The sequence below is a fragment of the Ambystoma mexicanum genome, chromosome 6q, assembly GCF_040938575.1.
Source record: "Ambystoma mexicanum isolate Mex_15411 chromosome 6q, UKY_AmexF1_1, whole genome shotgun sequence".
Classification (NCBI taxonomy): domain Eukaryota; kingdom Metazoa; phylum Chordata; class Amphibia; order Caudata; family Ambystomatidae; genus Ambystoma; species Ambystoma mexicanum.
The window spans coordinates 1,076,948,160-1,076,967,912 of record NC_090937.1 but is presented as its reverse complement, the minus strand read 5'-3'; the positions used below and the strand labels follow the sequence as shown (position 1 = coordinate 1,076,967,912).

Here is a 19,753-nt window from a genome sequence, read left to right as displayed (position 1 = left end):
AGAACTGCAATAAGGCTGAACATTCAGACATCCACACCTCAAGCTGAGTCTTCTATTATCTTTAAGACACTCAAGCCAAAGAAACCTCCTTGCCCACTCATTTAACTAGGACGAGGTATAATGAAAGCCACAATGGAGATCATCATGATGCCAGCTTTAGTCATCCAGTGGCAGAGGTGTGGGAATTTGTATAGGCTCTGATGCTAACCCTCTGTTCCTAAGGAAAGATCCATCTCTGGATTGACTGGCCGTATCGGCGACCTCGGACCCTCTGTTCAGTCGTCTGCTCTCCCTGAGTAGAAAAGCAGAAAATTGACACCCTGAGAAAATAGTTTACACTACTGCAGCCACCTCTCTAAAAGGTGCTAGATGTAGTGCTTGGCTTTGCATATGCAACGGGGACCTTGCATATGCTTTTTTGACAGAAGGCAAGATTTGTATTAGCTAGCAAAAAGAAGGTTATCGCCTGTCTGACTAGGTAATGAGAGCCTTGAAGGATGTTGCCAAGCTTGTGTCCGGTCCTGAATCCTTGCCCGCAGGAGCTGCTGAGCCCCAGAGTCCCTCCAAGATGTGTAGTCAGCTACTGATAACAGCAGCAACTGTCTGAACACCCCCGGGGGAAAGGGAAAGTGGGTAAAATAAACAAGGACACAGGTCACCCTCCTCATACTGCTGAGTACCTGCAGAGGATGAGAAAATAAGAAATATTATTTCCTTCCTATCAAAAAATACCCCTCCTGTAACCCCTTGTAATGTATATAGAAAAAAATGGGCAGAACCCTCCTTTTTTTTACAGGGGCCTGACTCTAGAGGGTTAGGGAGTACAATGAGAAAGAGAGTCAAAGGCTACCCTAGACATAGGCGTGACATGGGTCACCAAGACAATGCAGCGGAGCTAGGTGGCTGCTAGCTCAAAGACAAAACACCTTGAGATACAGGAATGTCAAGAAACAGGGTTTATTTACAGTAACAAAAAAGACATATTTACAGAGAGTGCCATAGCACTAGGAATATGCATTATTGAGCACATGGTAATCTGCACATTCGTGGGTTAGTAGGCAGAGTGACAATTTATTTCATGTATTGCTTAAAATGACAATACGTTAACGTTGTCGACACACAGGTTGGTGTTTCTGGTTCGGTATATTGATGGCAAAGGCAGTGGCTGTGTAGAGTAGAGCAGCGCTGCTAGGTTGTGCCGAACCGTCTTCAGGACGGTTAGTCGTGGTCAGGATGATGTTAGATGGGATGGGATGGGCGTCCACCTATAGGTTTGAAAGGGGACTGTGTTAGTTAAGAGTAGAGAGGTGATGCCAAAGTATGGAGAGAGAGAGAGAGAGATCTGAAAAGTGGGAACCTACCATGTTCAGGTAAGTAGACGCCTTGACTGAGGTCTTGATTTACCAGTTGCTAAATGCGGCTGGGGAGCAAACTGCATAAGTCAGATGCCAGGAGCTAAGTAGAAACAATAATGAGACGGAGATAAATCGGGAGGTAGTGTCAACCACTGGGGTGCATTAGGTGATTGATAGTACAAAATGGCTGTGCTTAATTTAAATGGGGCATAGGTCTGTAAATACCTATTAACATGCAGTGTTTCACAGCTGGTTAAACGCTATTTGGGGTGGCGGTGATCAAAAACATGCAGCGGTAGCCTTTGTCTCTATCTTTCTCATTTCTCTTCTTTCTCACCCCTTGTAATGTTAAATACATGTTAAGCCTCCCTGGATAGCTGGAAGGTGCAATTAAGAAGTTCCTCAATGTAAAACCTTTAACGAAATGTTTCACTCCTGTGTAACCTCTTTTGAACAATCACTGCTGCCAGAAAATGCCTTTTCTTCAAAGAAAATGGAGTTCATAACCTTCAAATGGTTAGACTGGAATTGTGTTCTCTTTATCTGCAAGCTGGAACACTTAAGAGAAAGAATGCCTTCTTACATAAAGCGGAATGTTGCAGAAACCTGACATCTCGCAGTTACGGGTTACTGCCTTGGCCTCCCACTTCAAAGGCAATCTTGGACCAGACGAACCAGCCCTAAAGTTGATGCCCAACAAAATATATTAGTCTTTCTATTTGCTGGAAATATGTTGCTTGGGCGCCTTCAGGAAAGTTACATGCAGGAAAACAAAAACTGACACTCTGAAAATCTATGGGTTGGGACTTGAAGAGAAAGGTTTATAGAACATCCATCGTCAAGAGGATGGGTTTTCAGCAGCATGTTCATTATACCATGGACACCAACCACTGCCCCAGATAACGTCCTGCATCACAAACAGATAAAAGCAAGGAAAAGGAGGTGGACAATATATAGCTGCAAGTTTTTCTATTGCTTGAGACAATATCACAAAGGATAAATAGGTGTTTGAGTGTGTGAAAGATGGCTACAGATTCTGATTTTTTGTTTCTCCTTCAAATATTGTACCTTGAAAATTCAGCAGACCTCTTTACATGGACTGACTGGTCCAATAGGTTGACAAGATGCTGAACAGGACACACAGTGCAAAGTGGGTATACGTAACAATGAGAGATGGCCCTTACTCAAGATATTTTCTTGCCGAAATAAAAGGCACAGCTCAAGTCAGACCAACCTTTTTGTCTGAAAGTGTCAAACAAGAGGGTGTAGGAGAAATTCGGGATGCTGGCTTCTTTCCAGATGTTTCTTCTACTTCAAAAAAGAGATTGGCTGTGAATGGATGGTGATAGTGGCGGCCTACCTGGTGAAGTCCAAGAAGATCTGTTTCCACTAATATCTCAATGACTGGCTGAACAAAGTGAATTCATTTGAGAAAGTGAAACAGGAGTTCCAGTTGCCTCGAACTCTATAAAAGCAAGGCCTAGACTTCAATTTTACTAGTCTTTTCCGATAGAAAATCAAAAATCTTCAATATCTTCAATACTTAGTAGCTGTTCTCGTCACCATCACTGTAAAAGTGTCCCTTTCGGAGGAAAGATTAATCAGTCCACAGGAAGTGCATCAACCAGTAGCTGACCAACAACAAACAGCAAGGCAAGTCGGTTTGCTTTGCGACTCAATTGCATGCATTTTATATCATCCAGAATGCATGACTTCACATGAGACTGCTGCAGGAATTTATACAGGACCAAAGGTCAGGTCACAAGACTCCTGAGAAGAGAGCCTGGTGCTTTTCACCACAGCATAGTGGTGCAAGAGGTAAATATTGCTGAAAGAAGTTACCTTCCAATTAGTTTTACAAAGCAAATCTGTGGTGAAGGATTCCTCTCTGGAAGACATTCCACTTCAACATGCTGAAGCCATGGACGTCATTGGGTGTCGCCAGGGGTTCCAATTAGTCCCCCTGGTGACTCACCTTGGTACACCTGCCACTTTTCTTCTGATCTCTGGGCCAGATATCACATGGGCAGTGCTAAAACAAAGGTAAACAGGGCTCTGATAAGAGCCAGGTTTCATTTTGTTAGTTCTCATCCATTTAACTCCTTTGGCTGCTGAGCAGTTTGAGGGGCAAGGTTTAAGGGCAGATCCTTTCTGTCACCTTTCACACCGATTAATGTGAATGAGTTTTTCCCAGGAAAAAGATAGAGTCTTTCAGCACTTGGAGGGACAACCGTGTATGGTGCATCTGACATGTTCATTGGGGGTGATATAACATCCTTCTTGGACTGCATCATTGGGTGATGCACCCACAAACAAAGAAACCAACATGTGCTCCCTGTTCCATGCCTTTGAGAAGCTTTTGGCCTCGAACATATCCACCAAAGGGCTTATATCAAATATCAATCAAATTTTGGAGCATTGTAAGGTCTGCCAAGAGGGAGCTATATGGTGAAGTAGAGAGCCGACCTTTGTTGGGCCATATCGTTAAAAGAATGGGAGGGAGCCTAGGAACAAATTAAAAAGGCCTTCATTGGCCTACATTACAAAGAAACTAATTATAGATTCTGCGATAGAAGCTCTGTGACTCTGCAAAGACAGGCAAATGTTTCACTTCATCACTCGAAAGTATTCTAGAGGAATTTTGAAAGAGTGTGATACTTGATGCATATTTGGTGGGAATGTCTGAAAATCTAAGGTCCCAGCTCTTAAATCCTGCAGCAGCAGATGAGTTCTCCAGACCCCTTAGTCCGGTCCTCCCAACAATCTGTTATGTTTGCTGATGTGATGAGCCCGAGACGGGGGGAAAGGGAAAGTGGATAAAATAAAAAAGAACAGGTCCCTGTCGATAGCCCTCTGACTTCAGAACCTTATGCCTTCAGGAAACCTGCAAGATGAATACATTCTGTGGTTATGTAACTTCTCTGTATCAGACACTTCTAAACATATTTAATACCACTTTCCCTTAGACACCTGAAATTTTTGCCACAAGCTTGGAGGTCCATTTCGAAAAAGTTTTCAATAGAATCTCTACTGATTTTCTCTAGACTTCTTGGAATTACCTTTTACTGAAAAGTTCTTTTGAAGCTAAACTGTTCTACTCTGATCAGTCACAGATACCTTCGTTCAGCAATGCCAATATTTGCTGTCTCATACAGAGAAAAATGTTTACCCTGCTATAGCAGCCTCTCAAGTTTTCTTTTGAATTTTCCCTTTCCTACTAGCTTTTTAGAGAATGTCCTCCTTGGGAAGTGCAGAGCCTATAGCTCTTCATATGCCTTTGTTTCTTTTCCATATTGCCAAGTTCAACAATAACTATTTACATTATTTGAGTTCCAAGCACTTACTTGCTCCGGTAAAATATTAAGCTTTTCTTCTGCGGCTTGCAAGGAAGACTGAGCTATCTGCAGCCCTGCACCCGCGCTCACCATCGAAGAGAGACATTACTGCTTTCTCGTTTCTCCCAGCCCTCGCTGCCTCTGATATGATGCAACGGCACGGTCGCTGCCGCTCAGTGTTGACTGTGCAGTCTAGTAACGACTAAATCAGTTTTGCTGTGACTCGCACTGCTTATGTCTTCATGCATCAGAAGGTTCCTTCCTCTAATCCCCTCACAACGGACCCCACGCACAACTAATCCACTCTTCACTGTGCTACCTTCACAATGAAGATAAACATAGCGTTCTAGCCATACCTAACTCGCTTTTTCACAGTTACAGTGCATTAAATAGAACTGCCTAAAGTTAAACGTTGAGCAGATGTAAACGTTTCTGAGCCTCTTCACAATTCTGAAGTTGCATATTTAACTATGTACAATTCAAAACCTTCTTTTTGTTTGATTTCTCATTGAAAAAAAAAACTTGCTGAATTATTTCAGCACTTATAAATTCTGCAGTTTCATTCTCAGATGACAGTGTTTTCCTGTGATATCTTCTTCTGCTTTCCTTAGCATTTTACTGGAACTCTCTTTACTGTGACCTTCCTTGAACATGACAGAAATGAAAGGCAGTTACGAATCTTCTTTTAGATTACAAACTAACTCACAATCTCCTCAGAGCCAACCACTGCTGCTCTGCATGCCCACCATTTTGAGTTGGGTCTGCTCCTGTATCCTGCGCGAAGTTGCTCGGAAGTAGCTGTTCTGCCAGGAGACTCCGGGCTACATGCTACGAGCTACGTGAGGAGAGGATCTCCTACGACGCCTATCCCGCCCCAATCACTCTCAACAATGTAAAGGAACATTGATGGACACTCTAAATTATTTATTCTTGGTTAATGAGAATTATAGTCTGTAATTTTATACTTTACTTCTTTTTAGTGAACTGAAGCCACGCCCTCTTTACTCAGCGTCAATAAAACAGGCCGGCCGTGCGCTCCTGTGCGCGCGCTCCGAGAAGTAGCTCGGAAGTAGCTGTTCAGCTGCGTCAGCTGTGGCACAGTGGCTTGAGAGGCTTTCTTTTTGTTTTGTCCTTTCTCTGCCCTTATGCGCTGAGTCCAACATTCTTAGGTTTGTTGACGCATCTCCACACTTAGAAGTCTGAGGTAAGATTAAGTCTAAGGCATAGAGTTGTGAAGTCTGCTCATCGATGCATGCGTCAAGTCACACTCACAGGTTGTGTTGTGTACTGCATACTTGCTCTGTCTAGCTATCTGCACATATATGCACTTGTCAAGCTGGGTGGTTAATTACAGCTTGGGCAGATACTGAGTCAAGCTGCATAAGACTCCTCTGGTGTTAGTGTTAAATACATCTGCATAAAGGCACAAACGAAGAACGTAGTGAAAATCCTGTTGGGCTCACGTCCCGTTCGTTAGCCTTAATGTCTGTTTACAGAGGGAAAATAATTCAGAAAGCTACGTTTGTTCCTAAAATCCTGACACGTCGGGCAAGAATGGCATTGGCCGTAGCGAAAGCATTGCCTGGCGCGTCAGACACAGACAACGATTTAATTGAAAGTGCACAGCCGTGTACAAATGTCTGTGGTAGCGCCTCAGATATGTGTAATACTGTTTTTCCTGTTTCCTCCCAAAGCCTGTACGAAGTGGATAGTACCTTGGTTCCTGATAATATGTTACCATGTGACCTAAATTCAAGCTTGTTGTTTGATAATATGCCCCCTATTTTTAGTACAGCGGATCAATCCTTAACGGGAACCACTCAACATCTAGAAACCATCACAGAGGGTGAGGTCAATCAATGTTCTAATAATGTTAAAGTAAATATAGAAAATGAACAAACTAGTGTGAATGGGCTCATGTTTATCGAGCTCAAGAAGCAGTCTAGACTGCTGAATGAAATTGTACTGGCATTAAGAGCCTTACCAGAACTGTGTTCTAGTATAATGAACGAGTGGGAGGAAAAATGCAATAAAAAAAACTAAATTCGGATTTGGTGCATCAAAACATTTATGGTGGTTTCCAAACAGCAAGTACTCAAGAGGCTAGAAGTGTACCTATACTTATTTCTGACAACACAATCCTGGGCCAGGATGTTAGAAGCGCACCTATACTTATTTCTGATAACACAATTCTGGGCCAGGAAGAAGTATATGTACAACAGTCCAATGTAATTACACTATCAGATGGTAAGGAAGATAGTGAGAAGGGATGAAATATGTTGAATGAGCCTGTGTCAACAAAAATATCTAAAAAACAAGCGAAAAAAGCAAAAAAGAAAAAAAATGTTTCTCAGCCCAAGAGTTTAAACAACAGTTCGCGTAAGTTTATGAGAAAATATAGACCTACGAACTGCTTGTGATGACCTTTGTAACGATAAAGAAGTTCCCTATGAGTCACGTGCAAATACAATGCCTAGTGCTGCAAGAAAGAATTATACATCACGTGAAGGAACAGCTGAAATAGAAAACAAATCTGAGAAAGATTATACTGAGGGAGCCAATAGACTATCAGATGCTCTAAAACATAAACAGGCGACAGACAGGATTGATAAAAATCTTAGGCGTATGGAAAGAGGCGTGGCCGACATCTTTGATATCTTTAAAAATCCAGAAATGCAGTCACGCTCCAATACACCGTCCTCAACTGGTCTCATGTCACCTTGTGTACTCCCTCACCTGATGAAAGATAATGTGGTTTGTGTTGACGATTTGCAGTCATACGATGACTCTGGTCCTGTAGTTAGTGAAATCCTAAATATACAAGCCAGAACTGGTAGTCCTATTCCTAGGATTGAGCATGTCATGGTGAATGAATCTAAGGTGGTTGGATGTGTGACCCCTCTGAATGGTCTTACAGAGCAAGATGTTTGCAGTGTGGTTGAAAACATTTTTTAAAAAAACAGAGACTGAGTGAAAACATGGTTGTTTTGTCAAAAGTTACTAAAAATATCCTGCATGAAGATAAATTGAGTGAAACCTTGGATCAATCATCATGCGGGTCCCGAAATGTAGACTCTCGACCTATAAATGAAGAACGTGTGCAGACCCAGAAGGGCCTTACAGAGCAAGATGTTTGTTGCTTGGTCGAAAACATCTTAAAAAAACAGAAGCTGAGTGAAAACATGGCTGCCTTGCCGAAAGTTACTAAAAAAAATCCTGCATGATGATGATCTGACTGGCACCTTGGATCAATCATCATGCGGGTCCCGAAATGTAGACTCTTGACCTATAAATGAAGAATTTGGGCAGACCTGTAAGCCAGAAACAGAAGCAGTTACAAATGGTACAGGTCATGGCCTTGACGGGGTCTCAGAACATACTCTGGGAACTATGGATGATAATATCCTAAAAAAAAAAGAAATTTGCCACAAGTTGTAATGGTTATGCTCTGATTGAACCCAACGAAAACACATTGTCAAGGGACTTTGTAGACACTACTTATATGACGGATGGGCTATTTGAACCTCCATGCAGAATGCCCATCGTTCACAATGGTCCTGTGCCAATGGGACATAGTCTGCAGAATGATCCGCCACTTGGGCATTTAAGGCCACCGGCTTTTCCAGAGGAGCATAGTTTAATTATGTACTATGTACTTGAGGAAGGTGGTCCTAGTTCCTTGAATAGACCATATGTATTGAATTTATTTAATGAAATCCCTGAACTTTGCCTGATAACATTGGCGGATATACAACTTGTGGACTTCATCCATAATCTGAGATATGATTATGTACGGCTGATCATCAAATCTCCCCTGATTAGAGCACTTCTCTTGAAGGAGGTGGGCTCGCTACAGAGGAGGGGCTTTGATATTATACCCTACAATAATACATTCAATCATAAGCCTCCACAGACAAAAAAGATGTACAATGGAACCTCGGAGACTAGAACATCTGAAATCCCACCTGCACGAAATGAAGGGATTGAGGTTATCAATGAAGCAAAGTCCTGTCTAAAGTATATGCAAAAGTGGCGCTGGCTTGCACTTTCCCTATGAGAATCTATTGCAGAATTGAAATCTGTTCCCAAACCACTTTAGCGCAAGGTCTTACTTTTAACTTGTGTCATGGAATACAAGAGGTTATAAAGATCTTTTGCTAGACACCGAAGTAAGTGTGAAACTTAGTAAATATGACTTTGTGCTGCTGCAAGAAACTTGGGTCACCTCTGGCTTGTACATCGATGGTTTTAATACCCTAGGACTAGCTGCAAAAAAAAAAGATAGACGTAGACCTAGCAGTGGTTTGTTGTTGGCATATAGAATTGATGTGTGCATCAGCTCTTTTGTGCTGGATTGTGCCATAAGAGCAAGTTTTCAACTGACCACAGATGTTGGAATTGTTCATATTTTGATGTTCAATGTATATTGGAATACATGCAATGAGAATAGATGCAATTTACAGGAATTCTTTGTTTATTTAAATGAAGAGATCTGCAATTGGCTTGACTCATACCCTCAAGGTTTCATTTTACTTGCGGGTGATCTGAATGCGGATTGTTCACTTACAAAAGCTGCACTGTATCAGATACGTGCTTTTTCGCCCAATTTGGATAGTAAAAAAACTAGAGGTTGTCAATGGCTGGATTTGGAAAGAGTTGGGGCGTGGAGCCGGTCTATAACATTTTGCCAACTTGGGCTGCTCGTGGATCATGTTCCATACTAGATTATATATTTGTGACCACCCATGAAAAATTGTATTGTAAAAAGTTTGAAGTTATAGAAAATTGTAATAGCGATCATGCAATGTTAAGTTTGGAACGCCCATGGAGTAAGGATAATAATGACATTTTGTCCTTTCCTATTCAAATTGAAGCATTCAATGATGGGAAACACGTAAAATGTAATCGTGGTAAAATGGAAAAGGCTAACCATATTATTACACAGGACTTTGCATATTCAAATTACGAGAAAAAGTTGGTTTGCTATTCTGTCGATAATTTTGGTGATTACATTGAAGATATGTTATATCGTAGCAAGGTGCTCAAAAGTGGTAGCACCGAATCTAATCAAGTGCCCATACACACTTTTGCTGAGACTTTAAAAAAAGCAAAGATCTTTACGAGAAAATCCATTAGAAATATAAAGACAAAAGACATGGGTGAAACTGAGAGGAGTTTAAAAATTAGGCAATGTAAAAAAAAATATAAGAACTGGATTAAGAGTATCAAAGGCGAGCTAGCCCAAAAAGCTGGGGAGGCAATGTTAGAGGCCATGCATGGGAACAGTAATACCAGTTTTTGGTCTTTAATAAATAAAGACCAATGTAATCAACAGCGTTTACAACTGAATCCTATAGATGCTGTGGTATGGTCCAAGTACCTTGGATCTTTATACAAATCTCCTGAAAACTATTTGTGTCCTGAGGTTTTCATAGATGTTGTATGCCATTTGGACACATCAATCCTGAACATTAAAAGCTTAATTAAAAAAGCGAAGCCTACCTCCACTCCGGGTCCCAATCTTTTGACATATGCTAATTTAAAAAATAACATTGATTTGTGGTCTAAGATTTTGCATTTTTTATTTGTGGATATTTGTTAATGAGTGCGGTCAAACAGAAAGCTATGAAGCACTTATATATTGCATCCATGGATCTAAGTTCTGCCTTTGATCTTGTCGATAGGCCTACATTATGGAAAACCTTGTTAATGTTAGGCATAGATAAAGCCTTGCTAGATGTCATTATTCATCTTTACACAGAAACAACAATTAGAGTCAGGCTGAATAATAAAGGAAGTCTGACTGATATTATTCCTACTGTGAACAGGCTTAAACAAGGATGCAGATTAGCTGCAACACTCTTTAATCTGTATGTGTCTGATGCAGGCAGGTCCTTGGATGCTAGCGGTCTAATTGGACCTAAAATTGGAGGCTCAACTGTTAGGTGGGTGTCATATGCTGATGATTTCTTATTAATGGACTGCACAAAAATCGGCCTGCAAAAGCTGATAAATGATTTTGGTATGTTTATTGATGAAAGAAAACTGAAAATTAACCCAATCAAAACTATAATCTTTCAAGTGGGTTGTAAAAAGTCCTACCCCGTTTTTTTCATATTGGACCTGTAATGGTGCAAAAATTAAAAGCCAAACGGTCCTAACCTGGTTGGGGTATGTTTTTTCCAGTAACTCCAGTAAAGTGATAAAAACCAGCCTGACACAAAAAGCAAAAGTGGCTCTCAATCAAATAAGAGCCATTGAAAGAACATATGGTAAATGTACTTTTGACCCCTGCATTCTGTTCTATATGCTCAAGGTGTTGCCAAGACTGTTTTATGGGTGTGAATTTTTCTCGACATCTATGTGGCCCTTTTTACGTCAACTGGAGTCCATGATATGGCGAAAAATATTATATTATGTTCCAAAATGTATTCCTCTAGAGCTAATAAGACATGAACTTGGTCTGCATTCACGCAATAATATCATGTTCAATAAAAAACTGGCTCTATTAAGAAAATGTCTGGTTGTTGAAAACGGTACAATTTATGCTCATTTGAAACATGTTACAAATGGAAACTTTATGTATAACTTAAGAGGACTGTGAGAAAAAACTCTTTGATTTAGGTTTATCGGTAAATACACCGATAACAGGTTGTTAATGCATTTGACTGGTCGGAGAACAGTGTCGTTTTGTTAAATTCGAAGTTATATTCTGATAGTGTGTCATATTGGAAATTCCGTCCTTACCCGGAAGTATACCTGAAAAAATATCCGTCAAGAGAATTTCTAAACTCTTATATGCGCTTCAGGTTTAACGTCCTAAGTACAAATGAGATCCTGTTCATTCGGGGGTTGAGCTCTTGTGGGACCAAAGAATGTCGGTTCTGTAAATTAAAAGGCGTAGGTGAATCCCTAAAACATTTATTACTGGAATGTCCAAATCTTCGAGAGAAGAGATTGGAAGGTTTTGCACAATTTGTATTTAATACAGCCTGGGTGGATAGAAACAAACTCTGGTGTGAAACGCTTCATGGCTCTTCTATCGCCTTGAAAATAAAAGTCAACGAATTCTTGAAAAACACTTGTGTGTTGACATAAAAAAAGAATTGTTGAGGGTACTCTTGGTTCCTAAATGGATAATATAGAATGTGTCATTGCTTAAAAAGGTCTTAAAAGGTTTGTTTTGCATGTAAGGTGGTTATATTTTGGGAGGTCGTATGTGCTTTTTTTTCATTCGTTCATGTGTTTTTTTTTTTTTGTATTGGACCTTAATGAGATTGTAAATGTATTAGCATTTAAGGTGGTTATACTTGGGATGTGGTACATGTTTTTCTTTATTCGTTCATGTGTGTTTCTTTGTATTTTGGATCTTAATGAAATTGTAAATGTATAAGCAATTGTGAAAATACTGTTTTAATGAAATATGTTTATCGCTTTTTACTGTTTATATTTCTTTGTAAAGGTTTGAATAAACCTAAACAAATAAAGGAAAAAAAAAAGTATCCTGCAAGGCAATGTTAAGGAAAAAAGGTCACTGTGCTGGTCTGCCCCAGGGCAGGACAAAGACTGATGCAGGGAAATGTCTTCTCTGTGAAAGGGACAGTGAGCTAAAGACTTGGTAGAGTCTCTCCCAGGGGTTATTCACCAAAGAACAAGTCATTGGGCTGTGTTCGTGCTGGTAGAGAGATTCCCAGACCCCCTTTGTACTGTCTTAAGTAGTGTTGGCCAAGCAGCAAGGCTGAACTATGCAGGAAAAGAACACTGTTGGTTAGTAATGTTAGCACTTGGCAGAAATAGTAAGTCAAAAGACCCTGTGAGACATCCCTAGATGTCAATTATCCCCAAGGGGGAGCCTGTTCCCATGAGGCAAGGGTGGGGAGACCTCTGCCCAACAGTCCCTTTGGGGTTGGTACACAACAAGAGGATCTCATGGGGAGAGGCCAGGACACAGCCATCTATGGTATGGCATGGGACACCACACCACAACCACACATATTCACTCTCCTCCTCTTCTGAGAGCTCAGCACATTGTTGAAACAGGTACTGTTGTAAGACCCAAAACCATGTCTATCTAGGAAGTACCGGGATGAAAAAGAACATGCTAGATGAAGTTCACACCCGGGAAACAGAAGGACTTAATCCTTTTACCAAGAGTATGCTTGCAACATAGTATGAAGGTCGACAAAGGACTAGACCTTTTGTCGAATTCAGCTGAAGGGGGCATCTGGCGCAAGGGATTTCCAGCGTGGGAGATTCAAATCCTGTCTGGGAGGTGACGCGGAATGAAGGACTCGGGTGGGGAGTGCAAGCCTTCCTGGAGGGTTTTACATGATCAGAGGCGTAAAGTGTTGAAACCAGGGGAAGGGAGTTATTTGCCCTGGTCAAGATCTTGCAACCAGAACTATGCCACCCAGTCCCGGAAAAGGGAGCAATTCTCCTGACCAATAACATTGGCACAACCTTCTAGTTTAGTTATTAAGTGTAAGGGACAGAATTAAAGATTTGGACACAGGACGGTGGACTCTTTAGTTTACAAGGAAGATCTGAAAGACCCCTTTAGTATTTTAGTTGAGGCAGGGAAACTGCTCATAGAAGTAGGGAAAGTTAGGTTTTCTCTTTATTTTCTTGACTAATTAAAGTCCATAGCAATCACTATGCCACCTGTGTGTGTCAGTCTCCTCCGTCTGCACCTTTAGAACCCACACACGTAAGCTACAAAAATAACAATATTTATTACAGTACTACACTCAGGCACACTTTACATATTCCAAGCGAAGTAAATATGCTTAAGCACATATATACAACTCAAGAGTTAGGCAATCTACTATGGGTTACACACTGCTTTAGAATCACAAGCAGTTATTCATATAATAATTACATTTACCAAGTAGGGAGAAAAGATGTTACACACATCCGAACATAAGCTTCATAATATAAGGCACTCCTCACCATATACTAAAACTTCCCCTAGCCTGGAGAAAGTCACTGGCAGTCTTTTAGCTGTCTCAAAGGATCAAGGGGGGGAGATGTGAGTAGTCTAGGATTGCTCACTCACCTACTGCAGGTAAAGTACTTAAATTAGTTAGTGCAGAGCAGATGAAGAAAATCAGCTACCACCCCCGAGGTCTAAGGATTACCCACGGAACTGATGACCCGTACACCATCTCCCTGGGCCAGCACCAGATAGCGCTACAGTAAGCATGACTTTGCTTCCAATGCAAACCCAAATGGGTGGAGGGGGTTCAAGAGCTAGAAGGTTAAAGGATATAGGCAATAGTAAATTGCTGGAGTTGTGCCTCAATTTCGTTGCCATGCAGGGTCGTTGGTTTAAGCATTGTACTGCGTTCCTGAGGAGACACCAGACGGGCAGAGACACACCGATATTCAGTCCCACGATGAAGGGGAGACTATCACAGATTACTTCATGGATTGACGTCTTAGATTACCCCGAGCAGGGTCAGGAGGCACGTGGTTACTTTGTGGCAGGACTTCGGTCTTACAGCAGGCTTCTCTCGTGGTGGAAGGCAGCACAGAGGATTTCCAACGTCACAGCAGAGCCTCGAGGATGTCCACAATGAGTTCCAGCGGCGGTTCTTGCAACGATTAACAGCTCGATTTGGGCTTTGCAGAGAAAATGCAAACAAACACGCTCCAACGACCAAAAACAGGCCATGTACCTTAAACCGGACAGATGACTGGTTGGTCCCATTAGTCAGAGGGAGGAAAGAATCACATAAAGGTGGGTCATCCTTATCGATTAGAAGGTTGAATTCCGCAAATGAGTGGTATTGGTTGAGCCATTGCTGATTTCTGCAGCAGTCCTCCAGCGACCCTAAGTCGTTGTCGTCTTTGGGTTTTCTCAGCTCCAGTGATCGACTTGGTTCCTGGGTCTAGCTTGTCTCCTTATATCCAGAAAGTGGGCCGGGGGGGACCACAGCCCTCCAATAAGGAGACTTGCAACATTCAAACTTGGAGGTGGCTGTTCAAAAGCCAGAATCTGCCCAGCATCATCCAACCCCTGGAGAAATGTGGATTGGGGACAGATAGCCCCCCTCATTCCAAGATGCATGAAGAAATGGCACCCTTCCCCACCTTCAAAGGTGGGACAGCCAACAAAGGACAGCCCATCTTGAACAGGACTTAAAGTACACAGGGAGGCCTTTTTGTGTCCTCTTAAGTGCATATCGAAATATATTCTTTTCAACAAATATGCCTTACTGCTTTTCTACCATTCCTACTGTATTACTGTACTACTACCTACCTTCATCTGTAACCACTGCTAAATCCACTATGTAACCGTTCTACTGCTCTTACCAATGGTTTGTCTGCCTACCAATGTAACCTAGCGCTGTGATACATGCGCGTTTGGGCGCTATCAACAAATGAAATAAATAAAATAAAATTGTGACTAAAAAGGAAACATGAATTAATGCACCTGCAAAAAAAGGTGAAAATGTAAAGACTCTCAGAACCTGTTCAGAGGATTTCTGGAAAGTCGCAAAAATGCAATTTAGGACAGAGAAAAGGGGATTCCTCAGGAGTGTGCCCCGCTTCCTAGGGGCTTGTTTATGAGGAGGGTGATCCAATTGGGCTGGAATTCGTACATCCCTGAGAAGTTGGGGACTTTCTGAGGAATTTTGTGGGGAAGAGGGAGTCTTGCTGGATCTTGCTGCTGATCTGCAAGAGATAAGTGACCTGGATACTTCTGCAGAATTTGGCATGCTCTGTTGGGCAAGATTGTACGCAGTAACGTGTTGGAGACTGCACCAGCATTGTCCTCTTGGCAATAGTTAGCCCAACCTTTGGTATAAGCATGTACTACACAAGTTGGTAGAGTGACTGAGTAGCCAGGCTTATCTCAAGAGGGGTCAGTGTGAGCGGTAAGGTTATAACAGAGTTTCACAGTGACAGTTATTCAATTAAACAATTACTCTCAAGGTTTCCTGATTAAATAATTATTTATTAATTCAACAGTCAGTTGTATAAGCCTTCTTTAGAAGGGAGCAAAATATGTAACCTTAAAATATACATCAAAACACACTTAGTTTCCCTAAATCGGATGATACCCATTGGGGATGGCACACATACTTCCTACACCCTCAGGCGACTTAAATAGCTAGGACACTGTGGACATTGATATATCACTGGTACATCTAGAGCAATAGTGAGTTTGGTACAAAAAGATTAGATATGGGAATAAAACAAAGGTTGACAAAATATTCATAAACTGGTAAGTACTTTTGAACTGCCAATGTAAAGTAAATGAACCCTTTCCTGGAGGAATGGCCAAAGCACAAGGTCAGAGGTAAGAAGAGTCTCTCATGGAGCCAGTACAGCCAATGTTAATTGAGCAAAGTCTAGGGGAGCTGAAGATCTTCTTGTAGGTAAGTAAAATGTCTTGCACAATGTTTTTAGAAATTTTTGTAGCAACAAAATCACTGATGGGCCGCAAGCTGGGAGGCTTGTGAGGGACAAAGCTGCAAGCAACTCTGCAAAGGGGCAACCAAGACAAGTCTCAACTGAGAGCCAGTAAGGCTACACAGTAAGAGGTAAGCAACCCCTTGTTTTACAATACCTTTGGTTAGAAGAACTTGACTTCAGCTGCTGCCGTTCCAGTTGAAGGTCTGCAGATCCGGTGTTCCTGGGCCTCAGTCATAGGGACAAGAGGGAGGACATCTGGGGACTCCTGCACTACGAATTGACGGACAGCAGCGGCATTGGGCAAACTTCAGATCAGCTGCACTTTGCGGTTCCAGCTCCTCACGTCGCTCGCAAATGGCACCACCACGGTTCTCGGGTACCTTGTTAGACGTTCCTCGCGGCTGGGGTCCAGCACTCTGCTGAGATGGCTCAGGCTTGGTCAATCCTGCTTCATGGAAGTCCGGAGGATCTTCCTGCAGTACGGGTCTGACTTAAAAGCGATGCACTCGATCTGGTGTTCCTCTCCCTGGCAAATTGGTTCGTGCAGCAGCAGTGGAAGTACAGCCAGCTCCGAGAGGATGTCCAGACAGGTACACTTTGGGGTTGATTGATTCCACCAGCCCAGGGGGAGAACTCATCCTTGCAGGGCTTCTCTAGTCGAGGCGAATTCGGAGCCTCAGCACGGCAACAGGGCTTCAACGGGCAAACCAACGGTCCAGGAGTTGGAGCAAGCGTCTCTTCAAAGTTCTTCTTCGGATTCCTTTGTCCTGTGGTCGACTCTGCCTTCCAAGCAAAAAGCCTTGCCGTTTATGCAGGTTTCTCCCATTCATTCACAGCCTAGCTGTCACTCACACAGCAGGGAGGCTGTCCTCAAGGACAGTCAGCCAGCGAATCACCTTTGGGTGCATTCCTGTAACCAAGGGGATTAAGCACAGGGAGTTTTGGGCACCACCCTCACTTACTGCCCCTACCAGACACGCTGGATCCAGAGGCGGGCTTCACCAATGAAGCCTGCCAAAGGCAAAACGATCAAAGGGATCAAACCTGGTTTTTCACGCACAGTAAATCTCAAGAAGGTCCTCTACAACAAGAAATGGTGAAAAAAGAAGACCATGGCATTTTGACGAAATAGGCACCCATGGGTGCTTTATTGTAGCTGCAATTGCAGCCTGCGGTAAAAACACTCAATGGTAGTAAAAAGTAAACCACTGCCACCAGCCATTAATTGTAGAAAGGGTAACATAAAAATGTTACATGAGAAACTAGACAAAGGGGATCCTAAGTAACCCCTCCATCACCCTATTGTAAGTTAGTGTATGCCGTATCTAGAAAGTTACAATGTAAGTAAAGTCAATTTCACTTCAATGTTCTTGGAAACACTAGTTATCCAAGAGAAGATATTTAAACCTTTTTGGAAGTCTGAAAGACTTCCCTGTGCCACTGCATTGAAGGTGCTGTGTGACGCAATGTAAAAAGATGATGCCTAAGGAGTTTGTCAGACTCCAAAACCAATAGAAACACAGAGTTCAAATCACAGAAAAATACATGAGTGGGAAAAAGGTCTCACTCTCTCCAGGTAAGAAATGAAAAGTCCTAAAGTCCAGCAAATGGGCTGGGGGGTCTCTAAGATAGAAGGGAATTAGCACATTTCTGAGAATTCTCCCTAACCTGCTCCCTGCACCTACACCAGGTAAACCGTAGGCCCCCTTTCAACGCCTGATGGGCAAGGTGGTTGACACCCTAGGGTTGTGTGAGGGGTCGCAAATGCGAGACTGACACAGGGGTGTCGTTTTCTCAACGTTTATTTCTTAAAAAATAAAAAGGGTGAGATAAATGCCTATCTTTCCCTATCCTAGCGAGGATGTCCTTACATAACAAACTAAAGAAAGAAGACCTAGTGTCCAAAAAGTCTCTGACCCTCGCACTAATACATACAACAAAAACAAACAAAGGAATGTTTGGCTGTCTTTAGTTTCACAAAACAGAATGAAAGTTCAAACTCCTAGATTTGAGCAAGTACTCCTTAAGACCAGGATTGAACTCCCTTCCCCTGGATCAATTCAGGAATATCCTTGTCAACCTTCTGGTTCAACCACGTTTGATTTAGTTCAATATAAAATGTCTTTTCCTTCAATTACGTCCTTCCACTTAATGATGTAAATGTCTTTCACAAACTCGTGTTAAAAAATCAAAAGCTTATCCTTCTTGACAAAGTAAAATTGCTCCTTCAAAACACAGGGTCATAAACCAAGGCAATTGTTTTCTTTAACGTTCAAGACAATCCTTAGCACATCACACTTTTTCTTCAGTTGAAATACTTTTGTCAGGATAGCACACCAGCTGTCTTTGATGGAACAGTTCGTCATAATAATACCAAAGTTAATTACTTCTTTCCACCACACCTTTTTGCCACAACAATACTTCTTCAAATATATCTTCTTTTCTGGTATACTCGCCTTCAAGGACTAACTACTAAGGGTCCCTTTCTTGGTTCATTCTCTTGCTAGGAAGAAAAGAGAAAAACCAAAAACTCCTACAACTACCGGTAATTTCAGTGGCAATATTTGTTCCAGAATTCTCCCAACCAGTATCCCTTGTGTGCAGGGCTGAACAATGGCTGCCTCTCTTTAGTTTCCGGATCTGTGGCAATGTGGGTTACAGGTTCACCTAAGCTGGGGTCCCAAAAAAGGAGGATTGTGCCCTGGTTGCTTTTTCTCTGATCTTTGATAGCACCTTGCCTGTTGGCAATGCACATTTCAGTTCGCCCCCCAACTGGTGTCCCATAAAAGGAGAGTTGCACCCTGTTCGCTTCCCTGCTACTTCTTCACAGCCTTTGGGCTGTTGGCAATGTGGGTTGCAGGTTTCCCCAGGTTGGTATCCCATAGAAGGGGAATTGAGCCCTTGTTGCCTTTCTGTCAGCTCTTTATAGCCTCTTGGCTGTGGGTAATGCAAGTTACAGGTTTCCCCAGCACCTTGCCTGTTGGCAATGCACATTTCAGTTCGCCCCCCAACTGGTGTCCCATAAAAGGAGAGTTGCACCCTGTTCGCTTCCCTGCTACTTCTTCACAGCCTTTGGGCTGTTGGCAATGTGGGTTGCAGTTTTCCCCAGGTTGGTATCCCATAGAAGGGGAATTGAGCCCTTGTTGCCTTTCTGTCAGCTCTTTATAGCCTCTTGGCTGTGGGTAATGCAGGTTACAGGTTTCCCCAGCCCGTTATCCCATAAAACGGAAATTGCGCCCATTTAGACTCTTTGCTGCAATTGTTCGATATTCAAAATTATTATCTATTGTCGCATATCCTTTTCGGAGTGCCCAGGGGTTACCTCTCATTGTAGGCCAACTCACCAGTCGTGTCTGGCGTCTCTGATTCCCTTTCTGCTGTTTCTGTTTGTCGTCAGCGTTCTGCCTCCTTCGGTGACAGATCTTACGCAATGTCTGCCGACTGTGCGTCATTTCTGCTACGTAGCTCTGCCAGCTCTGAAGGGCCTCCGCTTCTTCCCACACTCTGAAGCAGCTCACGTGGGGTTGGGAGCACTCCTCCCACCCGGCTCAGCTTCTTCTTCCGCCACCTTTCCAAACGCTGCTTCCAGCTGTGCGAATTCTGCAAGGACGTCTGCCTCTTCTGTCCATGTCGACTCCAGCT

The 19,753-nt window shown here is 42.5% G+C and overlaps 1 protein-coding gene and 1 long non-coding RNA gene across 3 annotated transcripts in view; one reads left to right on the top strand and one right to left on the bottom strand.

Moving 5' to 3' along the window:
- The window catches only part of CEP135 (centrosomal protein 135), a 642,577-nt gene that overhangs the window by 384,260 nt on the left and 238,564 nt on the right, over positions 1 to 19,753 (top strand). The gene's annotated exons all lie outside the window — the stretch shown is intronic.
- On the bottom strand, positions 942 to 19,699 carry LOC138516468 (uncharacterized). The gene is made up of 3 exons (XR_011282274.1): positions 19,456 to 19,699; positions 1,362 to 1,455; positions 942 to 1,265 (listed from the first exon to the last, which is right to left on the bottom strand). It is a non-coding gene; the product is annotated as an uncharacterized lncRNA (long non-coding RNA).